This window comes from Giraffa tippelskirchi, chromosome 2, assembly GCF_054371585.1.
Source record: "Giraffa tippelskirchi isolate mGirTip1 chromosome 2, T2T-mGirTip1v1.2.pri, whole genome shotgun sequence".
Taxonomy (NCBI): Eukaryota; Metazoa; Chordata; class Mammalia; order Artiodactyla; family Giraffidae; genus Giraffa; species Giraffa tippelskirchi.
Window position 1 is genome coordinate 173,933,882 of NC_137276.1, and position 20,609 is coordinate 173,954,490.

The 20,609-nt window shown below is 39.1% G+C and overlaps 1 protein-coding gene across 8 annotated transcripts in view; it reads left to right on the forward strand.

Annotated features, from left to right (window-relative positions):
* Positions 1–20,609, forward strand: part of LSAMP (limbic system associated membrane protein) — a 1,066,465-nt gene that overhangs the window by 890,968 nt on the left and 154,888 nt on the right. The gene's annotated exons all lie outside the window — the stretch shown is intronic.

Sequence of the window (20,609 nt, forward strand, 5' to 3'; positions counted from 1 at the left end):
GCATGCAGGCTCTCTAGTTGTGGTGCACAGGCATGTGGGATCTTAGTTCCCAGACCCGGGATTGACCCTGCATCCCCTGCACTGGAAGGCAAATTCTTAACCACTGGGCCACCAGGAAAGTCCCTTCCACATGCTTCTTTATGAACTGAGGTAATTTGTTCGTAGAATGAGAAGCAAAATCTATAATTATAGCCAGCTTTAATAAATTTTCTCCCTTTGGATCTTTCCTATTGGTGTCCTAAACCTAATGAGACCTGTAGTCTTGAAAACTATTTTCTTCATCTTTATCTAGTGGATATATCAAATTTGTAAGATTTGTATTGTTATATAGCAACAAAAAACTAGAAAATGTATCTTCTCAAATAATGGTTCAATGCAATTCAGAATGAAATCATAGGGGGAATTGTAAACATGGGAATCCATTTTTTTCAAAAAGCTGAATTTCTGCTAAACCTATACAAATAATTGATCCATCCATTCCTTCATCCAGTAAGCATTTATTAAGCACTTTCTTTGTGAAGAAAACATGAGTCTTTCTTAAACAGCCTACCATTTAACAGGTATTCTGACTGGTTAACTTCATGTGTAGGATGTAAAGGAAATTCAGAGTGATGATGACTTTGACAGGAGTTAATAGCTAAGATAATTAAGTGTTAAAATCACCAAAAGGATATAGAACCTTTATATTTTATTAACATTTAGGAAGAGCTAAGATAATATCTAGTATATTACTGATGCTCAGTAGCAATGAAATAATAATAATTAGGAAAATAAGACTTGCTGCCCAGAATGGGTTTAAAGCTTCAGTAGTATTAAGTCAATTAGTATATTAAAAATGAGAAGTAGTTTTCATATAAAAGCAAAAGTCCTTTTAGTAATATGAAAGCAAATGAGAAAGTATTCTCTTTAGGGCTTTTGAAAATAAGATAAAGCCATTTTAAAGAGCTTTATCATTCAATTCTAACAGTAGTTTTTTCTTGCCATTGCAGTCTAAACACATCATTATGCTAGTTTAGAAAATCAACTGGATTTTTAACCTCTCTGGTAATTGTGAAATTTGAGGGAAAACAGGTGTATTTCATAATAATTATATTTCTCCTCATCAATATTTCTCTTTACGTATAGTCATAATTTTGAGTGTTTAAAATGAAGAACAAAAAACCTGTTTTGCACCCTTTCCCTAACTCCAGACCCACTACTTCCAGACCCAGCTTCCCCTGCAGCACATATGTAGTAACTATCCATCATAGAATTGGTTCTCATGCCTCAAATCTATCTGATTATACCCTTGAATTTTCTGGCCCTGGTATGCCTTGAAGAATCTGAATGAACTGTTTCCATTACTATTTCTGCCTCTTTCCTCTCTCAAATCCTCAACGCCTATAACATCATTAAAATCAAAAAGAAGGTTTAAATGAACTGCAATGTACAGCGACTGTTATTAAAACCACACTATGCATTCAGCTCACAGGTCTCATGACAACACAACAGTCACATAATTTAGAGGAGGAACAGTTCTTTCACACATCCCCCCTGCTAGCCAGCAGTAACAAAATTACCCTTTTTAATAAGTAGGTAGATATCCTATTTTTAAAGAATTTTTAAGAGTGCAAAGTGTCATACTCTCACCCTAACAATCTGAGTCTTCACACCCCAAAGAAAGTTCTACATATATCTTTGATATATACATTCAAATGCACAGCTAAAATATTCAAATATACATAATAAGTTAAATCAAGAACTTCTTTGTTCTGAGCTGAAAGTACCTCATTAATGCAGATGTCCAAATAGACAATCCCAAATACACTGAGGTCCAAGGGCATGAAAGAGCACTTACTTCTGTACACTAAGAAATGGGCTCATGCAAATGAGTGTGTAAACTTGAAGATATATTTGTGACATACCTATTGGTACAGACATGCTGCTAATGGGAAAACACCAGCTAGGCAGTATTATTATTATTATTACTACTATAATTATTGCCAAATCTATGAGACCTTAAAGCTGTCTGGATGAAAGGCTTGTGAGGGAAAAACAATTTATCCTAAGGTTTGCTCTGTGGACTTGAAATTACTTTTCAACCTTTGCTTCTTATTTATCCAACTGATTTCAAAAGATGAAACACCTATTCCAAGGTGAGGAGAGAGGCTTCTGGGGACAAGAAAAAAGTAAATTTTTTAGAATGGTCTTATTAATTTTCTGTTCATCCTCCTGATCTGTTCTTCTTTTGCCTATTTCTCTGGTTTTAATTTGTCTTCTTCTATTTATATTCTTTCACCCTCAGTCTTTCAGAATGCCTTGCTTCTTTTCTCTCACTGTCTCATCTTTCTACCTTTCAGAAATATTGTCATTATTCAGTCATATATTAACTATATTCTTCCCTTTCTCTTAATCCTTTAAAATATCTCTATGAATATTGCTTCAGAGGAGCTGTTGGTACTCATTGTAACGGAAGGGATGACAGTAAAAAATAGCCATATTTGAAGTAAGAGAAGCAATATGAGAGGACATGTTTTAGAAACAGACAGGTTTGCATTTGAACCCAGGCACTGCCAGTTACTAGCTATGATAAGGCTTGTTCTTTCATCACTCTGAGCTTAACCTCAAGTAGATCTTATGAAAGGTTGATAATATGTGGCTCAATGGACTGTTGAGGATTATTGATATACAGCCTTGTAAATGATATACAGCCTAGTAAAATGCCGGGATAAAAAAAAGACTTAATACAAAGTAATGATGGTGTAAAAATAGTGTTGAAGGTGGTAGTCATGGAGGGGTTAATTATGGTGGTAACGATAAGACATGAGCTTTCAGTCTCTTTGCCAGAGGGGTAGTCACCATCATCTACTTAGATTGCATATCCTTGATAACTTTTGCATAGTTAAAATCAGATGAGGAAGTTCTCTGGTCTCACAACTTTGCTTAAGCCTAAGAGTTATGATTGTTGTTTTTAGTTGCTGAGTTGTGCCCGACTCTTTTGCAACTCCATGGACCATAGCCACCAGTCTCCTCTGTCCATGGGATTTCCCAGGCAAGAATACTGGGGTGGGTTGCCATTTCCTTCTCCAGGGGATCTTCCCAACACAGGGATTGAACCTGAGTCTCCTGCATTGGCAGGCGGATTCTTTACCACTGAGCCACCATAGTAAGGCTTAAATCTCTCTGTGGTCTCAGAGGTAGATTTCACACACTCACCTCAAAATCCAAGCACTGCTTTGTCCTCCTCACTCTTTTCCCACTTGTACTATAAAAAAAAAAAGAAAGAAAGAAATTATACAGTAAAATTCAAAGAATGTCAAAACATGTATTAAACTAATAATAAAAATAATAAAATTAATATCCTTGTACTTAGTGCCTAGCATTTATAAAAAGAAGCTTCTCAGTATTTTGAAGCTCCCTCTATGCCCCTCTCTGTTTGCAGCCCCTCTCCCCCATACTAAAGGTAAGTGAAAGTTTTCAGTCGTGTCAGACTCTTTGTAACCCCATGGACTATATAGTTGATGGAATTCTCCAGGCCAGAATACTGGAATGGGTAGCCGTTCCCTTCTCCAGGATACTAGAGGTAATGGCTAGTCTAAATTTAAGTGTATTATTCCATCGCTTTTACCTACAAATTGTATCGATATATGTAATACTAAAGAATATATTGTTTAAGTCTCGTTGTTGAGTTTTATAAATTATATCATGCTGATGGTTTCCTTAGAGATTTAGTTTACTCTTAGCTGTATGTTAGTAGTTTATTTAATGAAAACACCACAATGAATTATCTGTTCTTTCATCTATGGACTTTCAGATTGTTTCCAATATTTAGTCTTAGAACTGTGTTATTGTGAACATTTTTGGACATGCTTCCTGATGCACATATGGATGTAGTTTTTCAAGGCACATACTTAGGAGAATAAACTGCTGGATTTGTACATCTTCAGCTTCATGAGATAATGCCCCAAATTTTCTTAATAAGATTGTATTGGTTAGGATTAGTTTAGGCTACTATGAGTAATAAAAAATCCAGAATCACAGTAGTTTAGGGCTGTGCATTTCTATCTTAGGTCCCAGAAGTCTGGAGAGTGGTCAGTCCAAAGGTGAGAAGGCACACTGTCAAAGACCCAGGTTCCTTCTGTTGTGTAGATCACCTCCCATGTACCATTTTCATCCACAAGGTCATATTAAAGTTCAAATGGTTTCTGAAGCTCCAGCCAGAATATCTACATTTTGGCTGTCAAGGAGAAAGAAACAAGAAGTTGATAGCACTTTCCCCAAAGATGCCCATAACGCTTTTACTTGTATCTCCTTGACCAGAATTTACATGGTCATATCTGGCTACAAAGGAAAGTTGGAAATGAAGTCTTTAGTCCAACTGGTCAGGAATTCAGCTAAAAATAGAGTTCTTATTACTGAGAAAGAAAAGAAAGACAAATATTGGGTGGTAACTAGCCAGCTCTTCCCCACTGATTGTACTAATTTATACCCCATCTGAAAATTAAGAGAATTTTGTTTCTCTATTTGTCACAACTAAAATTATCAGACTTTCAAATTTTTGTCAAAATGATAGGTACTAATATAAGACCATTAAAAATTTGTATCTAATTAATACTAAAATTTCATCTTTTCATATGCTTATTAGTCATTTGGATTTCCTTGTATTTGAGCTGCGTGTTCGTGTATTCCTATTTTTATGTTGTTTATCTTATTCTCATTGATTTTATGAGTTTTTGGATTCATTCTGAATAATAACCCTTCATCAATTATAAAAATTGTGAAAAAAAATCTTATTGGTGCCTTAGGTTTTTAGTTTTTCAAAATGTTTGATGAAAAGAAGTTCTTTAATGGAGTTGAATTCATCAGTCCTTTCCACTATGATTTAAACGTTTTATATCTTGTTTGAGAAATCCTTCCTCACTTTATGATTATATCGATACAATTTCTCTTAGAAGTTTTGAAGCTTTATCTTAGCATATATGCGTTTCAGTGGATTAGAACTGCTTTTTAATGTATTTTAGCGTAGGACTACACTTGTGATGAAATTCTATGTGAACTATTTCAAATCCTGAAAGATGATGCTGTGAAAGTGCTGCACTCAATATGCCGGCAAATTTGGAAAATTCAGCAGTGGCCACAGGACTGGAAAAGGTCAGTTTTCATTCCAATCCCAAAGAAAGGCAATGCCAAAGAATGCTCAAACTACCGCACAATTGTACTCATCTCACACACTAGTAAAGTAATGCTCAAAATTCTCCAAGCCAGGCTTCAGCAATACGTGAACCGTGAACTTCCAGATGTTCACGCTGGTTTTAGAAAAGGCAGAGGAACCAGAGATCAAATGGCCAACATTTGCTGGATCATCGATAAAGCAAGAGGGTTCCAGAAAAACATCTATTTCCGCTTTATTGACTATGCCAAAGCCTTTGACTGTGGATCACAATAAACTGTGGAAAATTCTGAAAGAGATGGGAAATCCAGACCACCTGACCTGCCTCTTGAGAAACCTGTATGCAAGTCAGGAAGCAACAGTTAGAACTGGACATGGAACAACAGACTGGTTCCAAATAGGAAAAGGAGTACGTCAAGGCTGTATATTGTCACCCTGCTTATTTAACTTATATGCAGAGTACATCATGAGAAATGCTGGGCTGGAAGAAGCACAAGCTGGAATCAAGACTGCTGGAAGAAATATCAATAACCTCAAATATGAATATGACACCACCCTTATGGCAGAAAGTGAAGAAGAACTAAAGAGCCTCTTGATGAAAGTGAAAGAGGAGAGTGAAAAAGTTGGCATAAAGCTCAACATTCAGAAAACTAAGATCTTGGCATCTGGTCCCATCACTTCATGGGAAATAGATGGGGAAACAGTGGAAACAGTGTCAGACTTTATTTTGGGGGGCTCCAAAATCACTGCAGATGGTGATTGCAGCCATGAAATTAAAAGACGCTGACTCCTTGGAAGGAAAGTTATGACCAACCTAGATAGCATATTAAAAAGCAGAGACATTACTTTGCCAACAAAGGTCCATCTAGTCAAGGCTATGGTTTTTCCAGTGGTCATGTATGGATGTGAGAGTTGGACTATAAAGAAAGCTGAGTGCCGAAGAATTGATGCTTTTGAACTATGGTGTTGGAGAAGACTCTTGAGAGTCCCTTGGACTGCAAGAAGATCCAACCAGTCCATCCTAAAGGAGATCAGTCCTGGGTGTTCATTGGAAGGACTGATGTTGAAGCTGAAACTCGAATACTTTGGCCACCTGATGCGAAGAACTGACTCATTGGAAAAGACCCTGATGCTGGGAAGGATTGGGGCAGGAGGAGAAGGGGATGACAGAGGATGAGATGGCTGGATGGCTTCACCAACTCGATGGACATGAGTTTGGGTAAACTCTGGGAATTGGTGATGGGCAGGGAGGCCTGGCATGCTGCAGTTCATGGGGTCACAAAGAGTCAGACACGACTGAGCAACTGAAGTGTAACTGAACTGTACGCTTTTTAAGAAAAAATGTATTTATTTATTTGGCTGTTTCAAGTCTTAGTTGTGGCACTTGATATCTAAGATCTTTAGTTGCAGCATGCGGGATCTAATAGCCAGACCAGGGATGAAACCCATGTCATCTGCATTGGGAATCTGGCGTCCCAGTCACTAGACCACCAGGGAAGTCCTGGTACTACCCTTTTATTTATTTCCCTATGGATAACTAAAATAGTTTCGGCACAATTATAAGAGTCTAACGTCTTCCTACTAATTTGAAATGCCAGTTCAGTCATATACAAGTTTTCTTATAAACAGAAGTCTGATTCTGAGAACTAGTTCTATATTCCTATATTTTCTCCTGTATTTAAATATCTATATACATATTTGCCTTGTATTTATAAGTAGCTGTGCTGTGCTCAGTAGCTCAGTCATATCCAACTCTTTGTGACTCCACGGATTGTAGACAGCCAGGTTCCTCTGTCCATGGGGATTCTCCAAGCAAGAATACTAGAGTGGGTTGCCATGCTCTCCTCCAGGGGATCTTCTCAACCCAGGGATTAAACCCAGGGATTGAACCCAGGAGGCAGATTACCATCTGAGCCACCACAGAAGCCATTTATAAGTAGACTTGATATCTGTTAAATGGGATCCCCTCTTCATCTTATTTTTTGGCTTCAGGTATTTCTTAGTTATCCTAGGCTCTTTGTCCTTGCACATAAATTTTAGAACCATTTTGTAAAGTTCAACAACAATTTAAAAAAATGCAACTCACACTTGGCAGACTTTCATTAAATCTAATGGTCAATTTGAGAAAAAGTGACATCTTTATAATATTAGGTAGTCTTATTCATGAATATGATATGATTTTTATTTGTCAGATCTTTAATGGCTTTTAGTAAGATTTTACAATTTTATGCAAAAAGTCCCAGCACATACATGTTGGATTAATCCCTAAGTGTGTTACAGTATTGCTGCTATTGTTAATTTATCTTTTTAGAATGAATCTGTTGGTATATTGAAATGCAGTTGATTTTTGCTTTTTCATTCTGTAGTCATTCAGTTTTATAAACTCTCTTAATAACCCAAATGCACAGATTTTTATTGAATTTCTATATAAACAATTTTATCACCCTTTGCATAGTGGACATTTTTGTTTCTTTCTTTCTAGTCCTTACACTTTTTCTTCTTGTCCTACGGTACCAGTCAGGACCACCCCATAATGCTGAATAGAAGTGGTGATAGAAGGCATTCTTGCAAGATACTAAATAAAATCTCCAGACTGCTCAGTAACTCATTATTTAACTAATATTAACTAAGTAAATATAATGTTCAAAACTTAAGCTGGTTATGTATGATTTAAAGAAGAATCAGACACAAATCATACTTCTCAAAAGTGTACTATCTATAAGAAATGATAAGAACTATATTAAACCAAACACAGTAAAACACAGAAAGTAGTAAGTGCCATAAAAGAGATTCAAGTAGATAAACGAAAGCTCAAGAACAGAGCAAATCTGCCAATTAGAGACTATCAGGAAAACCTTTTAAATTGAGATGGCATATGAGCTTTATGGGCTTCCCAGGTGGTGCTAGTGGTAAAGAACCTGCCTGCCAATGCAGGAGATGTAAAAGATGCAGGTTCGATCCTTGTGTTGGAAAGATCCCCAGGAGGAGGGCATGGAAACCCACTCCAGTATTCTTGCCTGAAGAATCCTATGGACAGAGGAGCCTGGCAGGCCACAGTACTTATGGTTGCAAAGAGTCAGACATGACTGAAATGACTTAGCATGCGTGCATAAGCTTTATATTAATAGTGAAGAATGGATAGGATTTGAATTGTAACAAAACATCCTAGGTTTAGGGACAGCATGAGCAAAGGCCTCGATTATTATACTCATTCTCTGAATGAGGTTAAAAGCCAAAAGCCTCTTTTTATGGCTGAGTAATATTCCCTTGTATATATATACCACATCTTCTTTATCCATTTCTCTGTTGATGGACATTTAGGTTGCTTCCATGTCCTGACCACTATAAATAATGCTGCTATGAACACTGGGGTACATGTATCTTTTTGAATTATGATTTTCTCAGGATGTGTGCCCAGGAGTGGGATTACTGGGTCATGTGACAGTTCTATTTTTGTTTTTTTAAGGAACCTTCATACGAGTCTCCTTAGTGGCTGTGCCAATTTTACATTCCCACAAACAGTGTAGAAGTTTCCCTTTTCTCAACACCCTCCCCAGCATTCATTGTTTGTAGATTTTTTGATGCTGGCCATTCTGACCATTGTGAGGTGAACTTCACTGTAGTTTTGATTTGCATTTCTCTAATAATTAGTGATACTGAGCCTTTTCATATGTCTCTTGGTCATCTATATGTCTTCTTTGGAGGAATGCCTATTTAGCTCTTATTCCCATATTAACCTTGATTGGGTTATTTGTTTTATGGCTATTGGGTTGCATGAGTTGTTTATATATTTTGGAGATTCATCTGTTGTTAGTTGCTTCATTTGCAAATATTTTCTCCCATTCTGAGGGTTGTGTTTTTGACTTGTTTATTAAGGTTTCCTTTGCTGTGTGAAAGCTTTTACTACAGTATTTTTTTTTCTTAAGTCAGAAGCCTTTTGAACAGATTTAAACTAAATATATCCAATCTATCCTCGAGCAAACTCAATCTTGTAATGGAGTTCAAATCTAATAGCCAGAGTTTTGTTCTAGCAAAATCCCCTCACATAGGCATATAGGTGATGAGATAGGTCCTTCAAGTGATGACCATAGGGTTATTCTGCTTGATTACCTACCTTAGTAGTCAGAGTGGCTCCAAACATCTTTTAAAGTGAAAGTGAAGTCGCTCAGTCGCGTCCAACTCTTTGCGACCTCGTGAACTGTAGCCTACCAGTCTTCTCCGATCACGGGATTCTCCAGGCAAGAGTACTGGAGTGGGTTGCCATTTCCCCCTTCCAGGGGATCTTCCCGACCCAGGGATTGAACCCAGGTCTCCCGCATGGCAGGCAAACGCTTTACCCTCTGAGCCACCAGGGAAGCCATTTATCTGCCTTCAAATTGAAGCTGAAAATTTGCCACTCTTGAGGAGATTTAAATGAATAAATGAGTCTGTGAAGGCAATTCTGAAATAATCCCTTGATTTTTAGCAATAGTGGCATCATTAGAACAAGTATATAAATTCACAATTTATTTTAAAGCAAGGAACTATTTGGATAAATTATACATTTGCTTAAATGGTTAAAATTAAATCACAGTAGTTAATAGTTGTACTTAATATATTATTTCTGGACCCATGTTACTTTGAACCATGGGGAGCTACTGCCCCATACAACCAATGTGTTCAGAACATTTCAGGATGGAAAATAATAAAAAGGAAATTAATTTCAAAAAATCTTTAAATGTACATGTAACCTGAGCCTTCGTCTCATCATATTGCTCAGCAGCAGTTTAGTCCCTGGCTAAAGTATTACTTATAATTTATTGTAAATGTATTAAACCTCACTAGCTCAGAAACCTAGTAGCTTATGAATGATCCTCTAATTAGTGGAATTAGAGGATGATACTGTTTCCTTTGATTAATTGGCACATGTGGAGACTGGGTGCCCTCTGAGGCCTTTCATTTGCATGTTAAGTTACCACATATCAACTAGCTGAAATCCAAAGGGCCGGGGCCTCCAACTGCATTGTGAAGGCAATGTCCTGTGGATCTAATTAAATCACCACACTCTTGCCCTTCTCCCTTTCTTACGGCTTTGGCACAAATTTCCAAGGAATAACCTAAAAGTTGAAAAATTTAAAAAGGAATAAACAACTTATGAATATGTACAATTTACCATTTAAAAATTCTTTTCACACCTATTACCCCATTGAACTCTCTCCACAACCCTCTTGAGGACATACGATTTCATTCTCATCTTATAAACAGATAGGAGACTGATAGACCTCCCAATTCACAAGGTGGTAATTGAGCAAGCTGGAACTCACACCTGTATCTTCTTACTCAAGGTCTTAACTGTCTTCACTATGCCAGTTTGTGTCCTTAGAGAATTATCCCAAATTGTATAATGCAAGACAAGAAGAAAATTTTATTCTTCCAACACTGGTCATGTTCTGTAGGAACTGCCTTTATACTCATGGCTTTGGGGGAAAGGAGTGAGTTAAATGGAATTAGTCAAAAGAAAGGTTAAGCCTTTTAAGAGGGAAATGATGTTCAATGAGAGTCAGAATGATGGAGATTATTACCTTTAAATTCTCTATCCCAGTATTTCAAGGCCAGACTGTATGGCTACTTGATTGCAATGCTCCTTCAAATGTCACATATTCGAATGTGTGATCCAGCAAGTGCATCATTAAAGTCTCATTGCTGAGTTTCTGTGGTTTTAAAACAACATGGCACACATTACTAGGTCAAAAAAAAAAAAAAAAAAAGCAGGCCAATGCCTTTGCTGGGCATTTGTCAGAACCTGGACAGAAATAAGGGAGTTATTTTAGACAGCAGGTGGCTCCAGTAGCCAAGAGCTGTACATCCATCTTCTGGGCACCTGCCACAAAGCATATTATCTTTGCTGGAGAGAAGTAAGAGAGTATATTTGAAAGGATTTAATAAAGGTTCTGAAGGACCCTATCGGTATAAATGCCCATTATTTTTGTCAGTGTTATTTAAGGACAGCAGGACGGAGGCATTTCAAATAAAAGTTCAGCTTCTATTCCCAGAAGCCTCTCCAGATCCAGCCCTGCTGTGGTCTTCAAGCAGTCTGTGAAACTGGACTCCAGGAAGGGCGTGAAGGAGAAGGTGGAGCTGCCCGCATGGTGTTATGGTTGCTAGTGCAGACAATTGATTTGGGGACTGTTTCTCTCTTTTGTAACTAAGTTGCTTCTCTTTCTGGCCCTATTGCTAGAGGTGAGGTCCCCTTCATTGGCAGCTTTGTTGGCGGGGATGGGGAATGGTGAGTTAGATCAGCTCCTCCAGTGGTGATACACACTGTGAATAAGCTTCAAACCAGATTTGTCTGAAAGGGTGAAAAGAAAACATGCTTTTCTTAGTGTTTCTTGCTGTGAATTCTGAAAGCAGCTCTATCCCATCCTGGAAAAAGATGGGTCTCCATCTCTAAGAGATGAGTGGAAAGAAACTGACAGAGTGTCCTTCAGTTTCTCCATAAGATAAAATAGCATGAAGGTGTAGCCAGCCTGCTGTGATTTGATGCTTCCTAACTCATCTTCCACTGCATATTCTGATGCTAGAAAGTTCGAAAACAACACATCTGCATAGAAATGACAATACAGGAAGATCTTAGGAGAAAAACCCTGTTGCTTAATGGCCTGTATCTAGCTTTTCTCCACCACCGCTCTTCTTTCAGCATCTCTCAGTTCCTCTAAAATAGCATTTGCCTCTTGGTGATGCCAGCTCCCTCACCTAGTTAAGTTGCTGCTGCAGAGGAAACCTGGGGATTGATGGCAGACAGGTTTAATGTGGCTCGAACAGAGCAGTCAAGCTTGGCATGTAGGAGGCTGCTGGGGAGATGTTACCGCAGGCTCAGACACATTAGCTGATTGAAGTTGCTGTGAACTGACAGCTGATGGGGGAGCTCTCTTTGATAGCTATTTCATTTTGGGTGCAGCTGGATTAAAAATAATGTTTTTCCTTTATGGGGAAAAAAACATTTTTTAAAAAATTGTTTTTTTATTAACAGTTGATTCCAGGATATTCCAGAGGCATTATCTTGGCAGGCATTATATCACCTGATTAAAACCTTAACTGTTAACTCTTTAAGCTTCTCTTCTAGGTGGGCCTGGATATGCCAGGTCCCAGGGTGTATCTGGAAGGCAGGGTCATTATGAAGACTCTGAAAAGATGGAGTTGGGAGGGAGTACCAGATGAAAAGTTGGATGAAATGTATTGGATAAAAAAAAATTCAGTGCTGCTTTGGGGGATACCTAAAAGATCAACCATATACCAACAACATTCTATTTAGGAAAAAGGAGGAGTAGAACTGGAATTCCAGGGGAACACTAGGCCTCAGACTGTTTTGCCTGCATTTGGATTGGTAAAGAAAAGCCACATTTTGGAACTGAACTAAAATATGAAATCTCCAGGGTTTGTTAGGCTATCACAATAAAGTGCCACAGACTAGGTGGTTTAAACAACAGAGATTTATTTTCTCACATTTCTGGAGATTGTGGTTGTTGATCAGTCACAAAGTTGTGTCTGACTCTGCAACTCCATGGATTGAAGCATGCCAGGCCTCCCTGTCCTTCACTATCTCTCAGAGTTTGCTCAGACTCATGTCCTTTGAGTCAGTGATGCCATCTAGCCATCTCATCCTCTGCCGCCCCCTTCTCCTCCTGCCGTTAGTCTTGCCCAACATGAGGGTCTTTTTCAGTGAATTAGCTCTTTGCATCAGGTGGCCAAAGTATTGGAGCTTCAGTTTCAGCATCAGTCCTTCTGATGAATATTCAGGGTTGATTTCCTTTAGGATTGACTGATTTTATCTCCTTGTTGTCCAAGGGACTCTCAAGAGTCTTGTCCAGTGCTACAATTCAAAAGCATCAATTCTTTGGCACTCGGCCTTCTTTATCTCTCTCTCAGATCTATAATAATAGCAAAAGTAATAGTAATAGCAATGGTAAAATTGTAATAGCAGCTACCTGTCAGTGAATGTTTACTGTACACCAGTCTCAATGTCAAGTACTTCTTCTATGTGTTATCTCAGTTAGGCAGACAAAATTATTACAGAGGAGTTCTAGAATGAAGGTCCAGAGAGGCTAAGCAGCTGGTCCAGGTTCAAAGGGTTAGTTAGATGCAGAGCTATATTCTGCCTAAACCAATTGCCATGCTTTTAACTACTACGCTTTATTGTATAGAACCAACCATTTCATAAATCAGGCTTTGAAAACTGTCTTTGAGTTACAAAACCCTCTATTTTTCCAACTAAACTCTGACAATGAGCTCTATTAGATAGCACAGATACACAATGTATAAATCAAGAAGAGGGGTATAGAACCCTGTCCATTCAATCTCCCCACTGCCTCTACTTGGAGTTTCCATAAATCTGAAAACCACATCCCTAATTTGTGCCTTAAAATCCTTATGCTTTTGTATTCTCCGCCTTGAAAGCCTGAGCCCTGTCTGATCTCTGACTTTCTTCCCCTCCCTATAAACTTTATATTTCTGTATCCTACTCAAGAAAGAATCTGGGACTAAAATCCATAATAACTTGTCCAATGTATTTTATGAAGCATTTAAACTAGATTATTAGTAGCATCTAGTTATAAATAAATAGGTAGGCTTTATTAAGAGCATAGATATTATACATCATTGCAAAGGAGAATTAGAAGCATTTTGATCAAGAGATATTTCTAGAACCTGTGTCCTAAATACAGGATACGGTTTGCTGGGAAAGGAGAGGGAACAATTATCAGGCCCCCCTCCAGGTCTAATGCTGACTGCTCAGCGTGGGATTTATCGCTTATTCCCCACAGCCTATGAGGAGGCCTGCAACCCTCCTGTCCTCACTTCTACCAGTTTCCCCTGACAATAGGAACGCCCAGAAATTGATCTCATTCAAGGGGAAAAGTTGTTTCATTTGGAGACAGAAATAAGAAAAGCACTTAACGCTTCACTTGCTGAATCCTCTGCAGAAAAACAACCTTTGCAGCCACCCGTCTGCAGAAACGAATCCTGCTATGGAATATTATCTTCTCATCCTCTCTGCCATATGTTCAGGCAATCTGTGTTTCACAGTCTATATTCATGCACTGAGTCAGAGGCAGTAGGGTTCAGTGGGCTAAGCACCAGTCTGGAAAATGGAGGGGTATGAGTTCTAATTCTGTCCTCCCCCAAACCCCAGCTTGCTGGCTGACCTTCAGGTAAGTTGTATCAACCTCCTATTTATGCTTGACTTCCTCCTCATTTACCGCACATGACTTACAATGTCTGAGCACACTGAGGAGAAATATTAATGTCAGCACAGAATTTCACAAACATCTTTGAAGCATTTAAATGCCCCCCCTTTTGAAAACACAGTTCTGAGTCCATTGAAGATCCTTTAAAAAATGATCTCTACCTTTTAGTCATTTGTAATCTAGTTGGAAAATAGAACATGTAAGTGGAAGATTTGTGATAACATCTCAATACGTATAGTCATTTTCCCTCTTACATGTAAAATTCTATGAAGAAGATATTAAGAAGGCATTGTGCAATTCTGATAACCATGTATTTATGCAGCACTTCAAATTCTTCATAAAGTGAGCCACACATATGTGTGTATACATATGAATGAATAAACAAAAAAGTAATTATTTTCATCAGAATAAAAGTAACAGGCTCAGCAATGGTTATCACTGCGTCACAGAATATTGTGGAACTTTTCTTACTTTTTCCTTTTGGGGGACCAGAGGAGCTCCCTCCCTCTCTCTGCTCTTGGGAAACCTGAGCAGCACATACAAGAAAACACTGGACAAGAGCTGTGAGTAACACAGAGGTAATAGACAAGGACATTCCATAATTAGATGATGATTTTTACAACTGGAAATCTTATGGTTTGGGAGAGCATATTTTTGAGAGCTCTCCACTATAAGAGGGTTACCATGTTTTCCAGAAAAAAAAGATATATTCTTGCTCTGAAGACTAAAACCACAAGGATAGTGCTAAGGCTTTGAGATGGAAGCAACTGAGTCATTATGGTCATTGACATAATAACACACAAGCTTTGAAACTGACGTGGAAAAAAAATTCCTCAGCTCCTTTGTCCTGATGTAGAACTCACACTGTAAAGTCGTGTAATGACAAAAAAAAACTGGTGAATTAACAAAGGTCCATCTAGTCAAGGCTATGGTTTTTTCCAGTAGTCATGTATGGATGTGAGAGTTGGACTCTAAAGAAAGCTGAGCACCAAAGAATTGATGCTTTTGAACTGTGGTGTTGGAGAAGACTCTTGAGAGTCCCTGGGGCTGCAAGGTGATCCAACCAGTCCATCCTAAAGGAGATCAGTCCTGGGTGTTCATTGTAAGGACTGATGTTGAAGCTGAAACTCCAATACTTTGGCCACCTGATGCAAAGAGCTGACTCATTTGAAAAGACCCTGATGCTGGGCAAGATTGAGGGCAGGAGGAAGAGGGGACGACAGAGGATGAGATGGTTGGATGGCATCACCAACACAATGGACATGGGTTTGAGTGGACTCTGGGAGTTGTTGATGGACAGGGAGGCCTGGCGGGCTGCAATTCATGGGGTCGCAAAGAGTCGGACACGACTCAGCAACTGAACTGAACTGATCTGTTGTTCCCAGTACCCCTTTGAGGTTCAGATGGTTGTATCCAGTTGTCACAGGTGTATTTGAGCTTAGGTCATCCCAAAGAAGAGATTAAAAATAAAAAGTAAATATATTGGTGATGGGGCCTCTGGGTCCTTTGGGTGCAGTTTGGGGCCAGGATAGAATTGACAAAGTCTCACTGAATGTTCAGTGGGTCAGTGGCAACAAAGTGCTCAAGTTGATAGCTTCCTAAACAGGCTCTGTTTCTAACATAAGCCATTTTCATAGTTGTTTGTAGCCCTTGGGAGTGAATGCGATGTAGAATGGACTCCTGCATCTATCATTAGTAGAGCTTTCTGATGTTTTGATAGGAGTTTTGACCCTTTTTAGATACTAGACTTTTTCAAATAAAAATGTCAAACTTCTAATGCCTATCATGAGTCTCTTTACGCCACATAACATATTCAGATAATTTCAGTTAACTTTCTACAATACACACACACACACACACACACAAATGGAGACAGCATCAGGGCCCTCAAAACAAAGTTGGACAATTATAAATGCTTGGGTATTAATTTTGACTATAAATGTTTGTTAGGGGTACATTTAGACTGGGTCAGTCTCTCAAAAGTCTCTGAATTAAAGTGTGCTTGAAAGTTCTAGAGGCTTATGGTATCTGAAGAATAGTAGGCTGACTTCTTCGTGTGTGTGCTAAGTTGCTTCAGTTGGGCCCAACTCTTTGTGACCCTATGGATTGTGACCCACCAGGTTCCTCTGTCCATGGGATGCTCCAGGCAAGAATACTGAAAGGGTTGCCATGCCCTCCTCCGGGAGATCTTCCCTATCCAGGGATCAATCCTGCAACTCTTATGTCTCCTACATTGGCAGGCAGGTTCTTTGCCACTATCACCACCTGGGAAGCCCAGACTGACTTCTTTGAAGAAGTGTATAAAGGGAGATTGGGGCTGAAGGGATGAATATCTTAAATCCAGTAGTGGATTTTGAAAATCCTTATGTGCTAGAATTAAATCTAGACTGATATATTTTATTGGAAAGTAATTAAAGAATTGCAAAAGTTTTAATGTAAGTCCCAAACATTTTCTTTCCCTTCTTGCCACTTGGATTTCTTCTATCATGGAAACAAGCTGACATGAACCTAAATCCAAATCTTTAGTGAAACTCTCATAAAGCATATCTTTAGAACATGAGTATCTTCTACCAAACAGTATTTCCTATCTGAAAATAGAGGTGGGCAACCAGCGGGATGTCAAGAGTCAATTTAAGCCCATGGTACAGAAGTGGTGAATTTAATGGAGGTAGATATTTAATTGTGCCAATCTGGCAATCCAGAGCTTTTGTCCTCTGTGTGTTCAGGTCATTTGGAAGTGACTAGTTGGGCTGCAGTAGAAGCTTCTCTGTTTCAGGGTTGGTTTTTCAGAACGAGGCAGAATCACTCATTTTTGTATTTCACTCCTACTAGTTCAGATCTCTCTTGCAGAACTCTAGACACAGGTTCAGGCCCCAAATCCTTGATCTCATACCCTAGGGGTTTGCTGAATCTTCCTTTTCTATCAGATGGTAAGTTTTCCAATGTAGCTATTTGGAGAATAATTACGGAAAAGGTGACACGGTCTTTCTAAAACGTATGCATGCATGCCTGCTAAGTTGCTTCAGACGTGTCCGACTCTGTGTGACCCTATAGACTGTAGTCTGCTAGGCTCCTCTGTTCATGGGTTTCTCCAGGCAACAATACTAGAGTGAGTTGCCATGTCCTCCTCCAGGGGATATTCCTGACCCAAGGATGGAACCTGGTCTATTACCTCTCCTGCATTGGCAATCAGGTTCTTTACCACTAGTGCATCCTGGGAAGCCCAAAACTTAACATCAGTCCAGTTCAGTCACTCTGTCATGTCCAACTCTTTGCGACCCCATGGACTGCAGCATGCCAGGCCTCCCTGTCCATCAACAACTCCCGGAGTTTACTCAAACTCATCTCCATTGAGTTGGTGATGCCGTCCAACCATCTCATCCTCTGTCGTCCCCTCTTCCTCCTGCCCTCAATCTTTCCCAGCATCAGGGTCTTTTCAAATGAGTCAGCTCTTCGCATGAGGTGGCCAAAGTATTGGAGTTTCAGCTTCAACATCAGTCCTTCCAATGAACACCCAGGACTGATCTCCTTTAGGATGGGCTGGTTGGATCTTCTTGCAGTCCAAGGGACTCTCAAGAGTCTTCTCCAACACCACAGTTCAAAAGCATCAATTCTTTGGTGCTCAGCTTTCTTTAGAGTCCAACTCTCACATCCATACATGACTACTGGAAAAACCATAGCCTTGACTAGACGGACCTTTGTTGGCAAAGTAATGTCTCTGCTTTTTAATACGCTGTCTAGGTTAGTCATAACTTTCCTTCCAAGGAGTAAACATCTTTTAATTTCATGGCTGCAGTCACCATCAGCAGTGATTTTGGAGCCCAAAAAAATAAAGTCTGACACTGTTTCCACTGTTTCCCCATCTATTTGCCATGAAGTGGTGGGACCAGATGCCATGATCTTAGTTTTCTGAATGTTGAGCTTTAAGCCAACTTTTTCACTCTCCTCTTCTACTTTCATCATGAGACTCTTTAGTTCTTCTTCGTTTTCTGCCACAAGGGTGGTGTTATCTGCATACCTGTGGTTATTGATATTTCTCTTGTCAATCTTGATTCCAGCTTGTGCTTCTTCCAGCCCAGTGTTTCTCATGATGTACTCTGCATATAAGTTAAATAAGCAGGGTGACAATATACAGTCTTTACGTACTCCTTTCCCTATTTTGAACCAGTCTGTTGTTCCATGTCCAGTTCTAACTGTTGCTTCCTGACCTGCATACAGGTTTCTCAAGAGGCAGGTCAGGTGGTCTGGTATTCCCATCTCTTTCAGAATTTTCCACAGTTTCTTGTGTTCCACACATTCAAAGGCTTTGGCGTAGTCAATCAAGCAGAAATAGATGTTTTTCTGGAACTCTGTTGCTTTTTTGATGATCCAGCAGATGTTGACAATTTGATCTCTGGTTCCCCTGCCTTTTCTAAAACCAGCTTGAACATCTGGAATTTCACGGTTCACGTATTGTTGAAGGCTGGCTTGGAGAACTTTGAGCATTACGTAGCTAGTGTGTGAGATCAGTGCAATTGTGCAGTAGTTTGAGCATTTGGGGGCATTGCCTTTCTTTGGGAATGAAAACTGACCTTTTCCAGTCCTGTGGCCACTGCTGAGTTTTTCAAATTTGCTGGCATATTGAGTGCAACACTTTCACAGCATCATCTTTTAGGATTTGACATAGCTCAACTGGAATTCCATCACCTCCACTAGCTTTGTTTATAGTGATGCTTCCTAAAGCCCACTTGACTTCACATTCCAGGATGTCTAGCTGTAGGTGATTAAACACCATCATGATTATCTGGTCATGAATATCTTTTTTGTACAGTTCTTTTGCATAGTCTTGCCACCTCTTCTTAATATAGCCACCTCAAACTTATCATAGAAAGTATTAAGTTTCCAGGTGAAGTTCTGGGCAAGGTGTATCATAGTAGCCTACATCTGAATGTAGTTACACCCCTGTTGACCCTGATGTGTGACTCAGTTTCAGTTTTCCTCTTTGGTAGTATCTTTAATTTTTTAATTAAACTCCTGGAAAAAATGATCTTATGGTGGCCTAATGAGGGCATTGGGGATTTGCATAGGCATTTACTCTCTTGACCTGTCCAAATAGTTAAGTGAAAGAGACCACTCACCCTTTCAGGATCAGCTGGACTCTTGTTGGAGATTTGTGTTGAAGGCAACTCCAGAGTTGCATGAGCTCCCCAACCAGCCAAGCAGTCAGGTTGTGGGTGCCATAAGAGCAGCAAGGAGAGAGACTTTCTTTGCAGTTGTCCTTACAGAGTACCTGGCTCATTCCAGTGTATGCCTCAGGCTTCAACTTAGCGTTTCTTCCAGAAAGTTGAATGTGATAATACACACCTACAGCTATGTGCTGGGTTAGCACCCCTTCTTTTCCCACTGGCAGTGTTATAGTGACTTCTTAAAATATCTGTCTCCCATTCCCAAATACAAGTTTATTGAGGGTAAGTACCATGCTGGTTTTGTTTACTGGTAGTACGGAGTCTCACATGCAGTAGATGCCTAATAAACATTTGTAAATGAATGGATTAAAGGAATGAATGCAGTATGCTATTGCCTCTATTTTTGTGGGATGTTAACATGGTTTAGTAAAGAAGTTAGGATTAAACCAGAACATGGGTAGAACAATTATAATTCTAGAGAAGCTTCAAGAAAACAGAGAAATCCTATTCAAGATTCAAAGATTGAGCCTTAGGTTAAAATTTACCACCAAGTATAGATAAAATATCAGATACATTAGAAAGCAGTCAGATGGAAAGATACTACCAAAGTCGAGTAGAGTAGGCCTAGCCTAAAATGGCAAGGACTAGGTTGATCCACAAGGTCAGGAACCAGCACAATTAATTTGGTAACAGGATATGATACATTGAGGAGGAAATACTTAAGGAGCTACTGTAAAAGTCTGAGTCAATGTCTTCCTCTTTGATCAGAGACTATCTTAAATGTAGCATCTAATGTATGCTGGGCTCTGGCAAAAGAATACCCTTTCCTTGCCAGCCATCCTAAAATTATATGATTTGTTAAAAACACATTGCCCTTTTGTTTTAGTCCTTATTTAGTCCCAATGTTGAAAGAGCTTGGCTTTAGTGCAGTTGAGTGTTCTATCTCAGTGCTGCAGCTGAGTGTCTAAAAGAATGTATCAGAATCTTGTATTTTTTCCAGTCTTCTTTCTCTCTACACTCGTCATACCCATTTAAACTTATCTGGCCCTTCTTTAAAAAAGTACCTGCATAGTT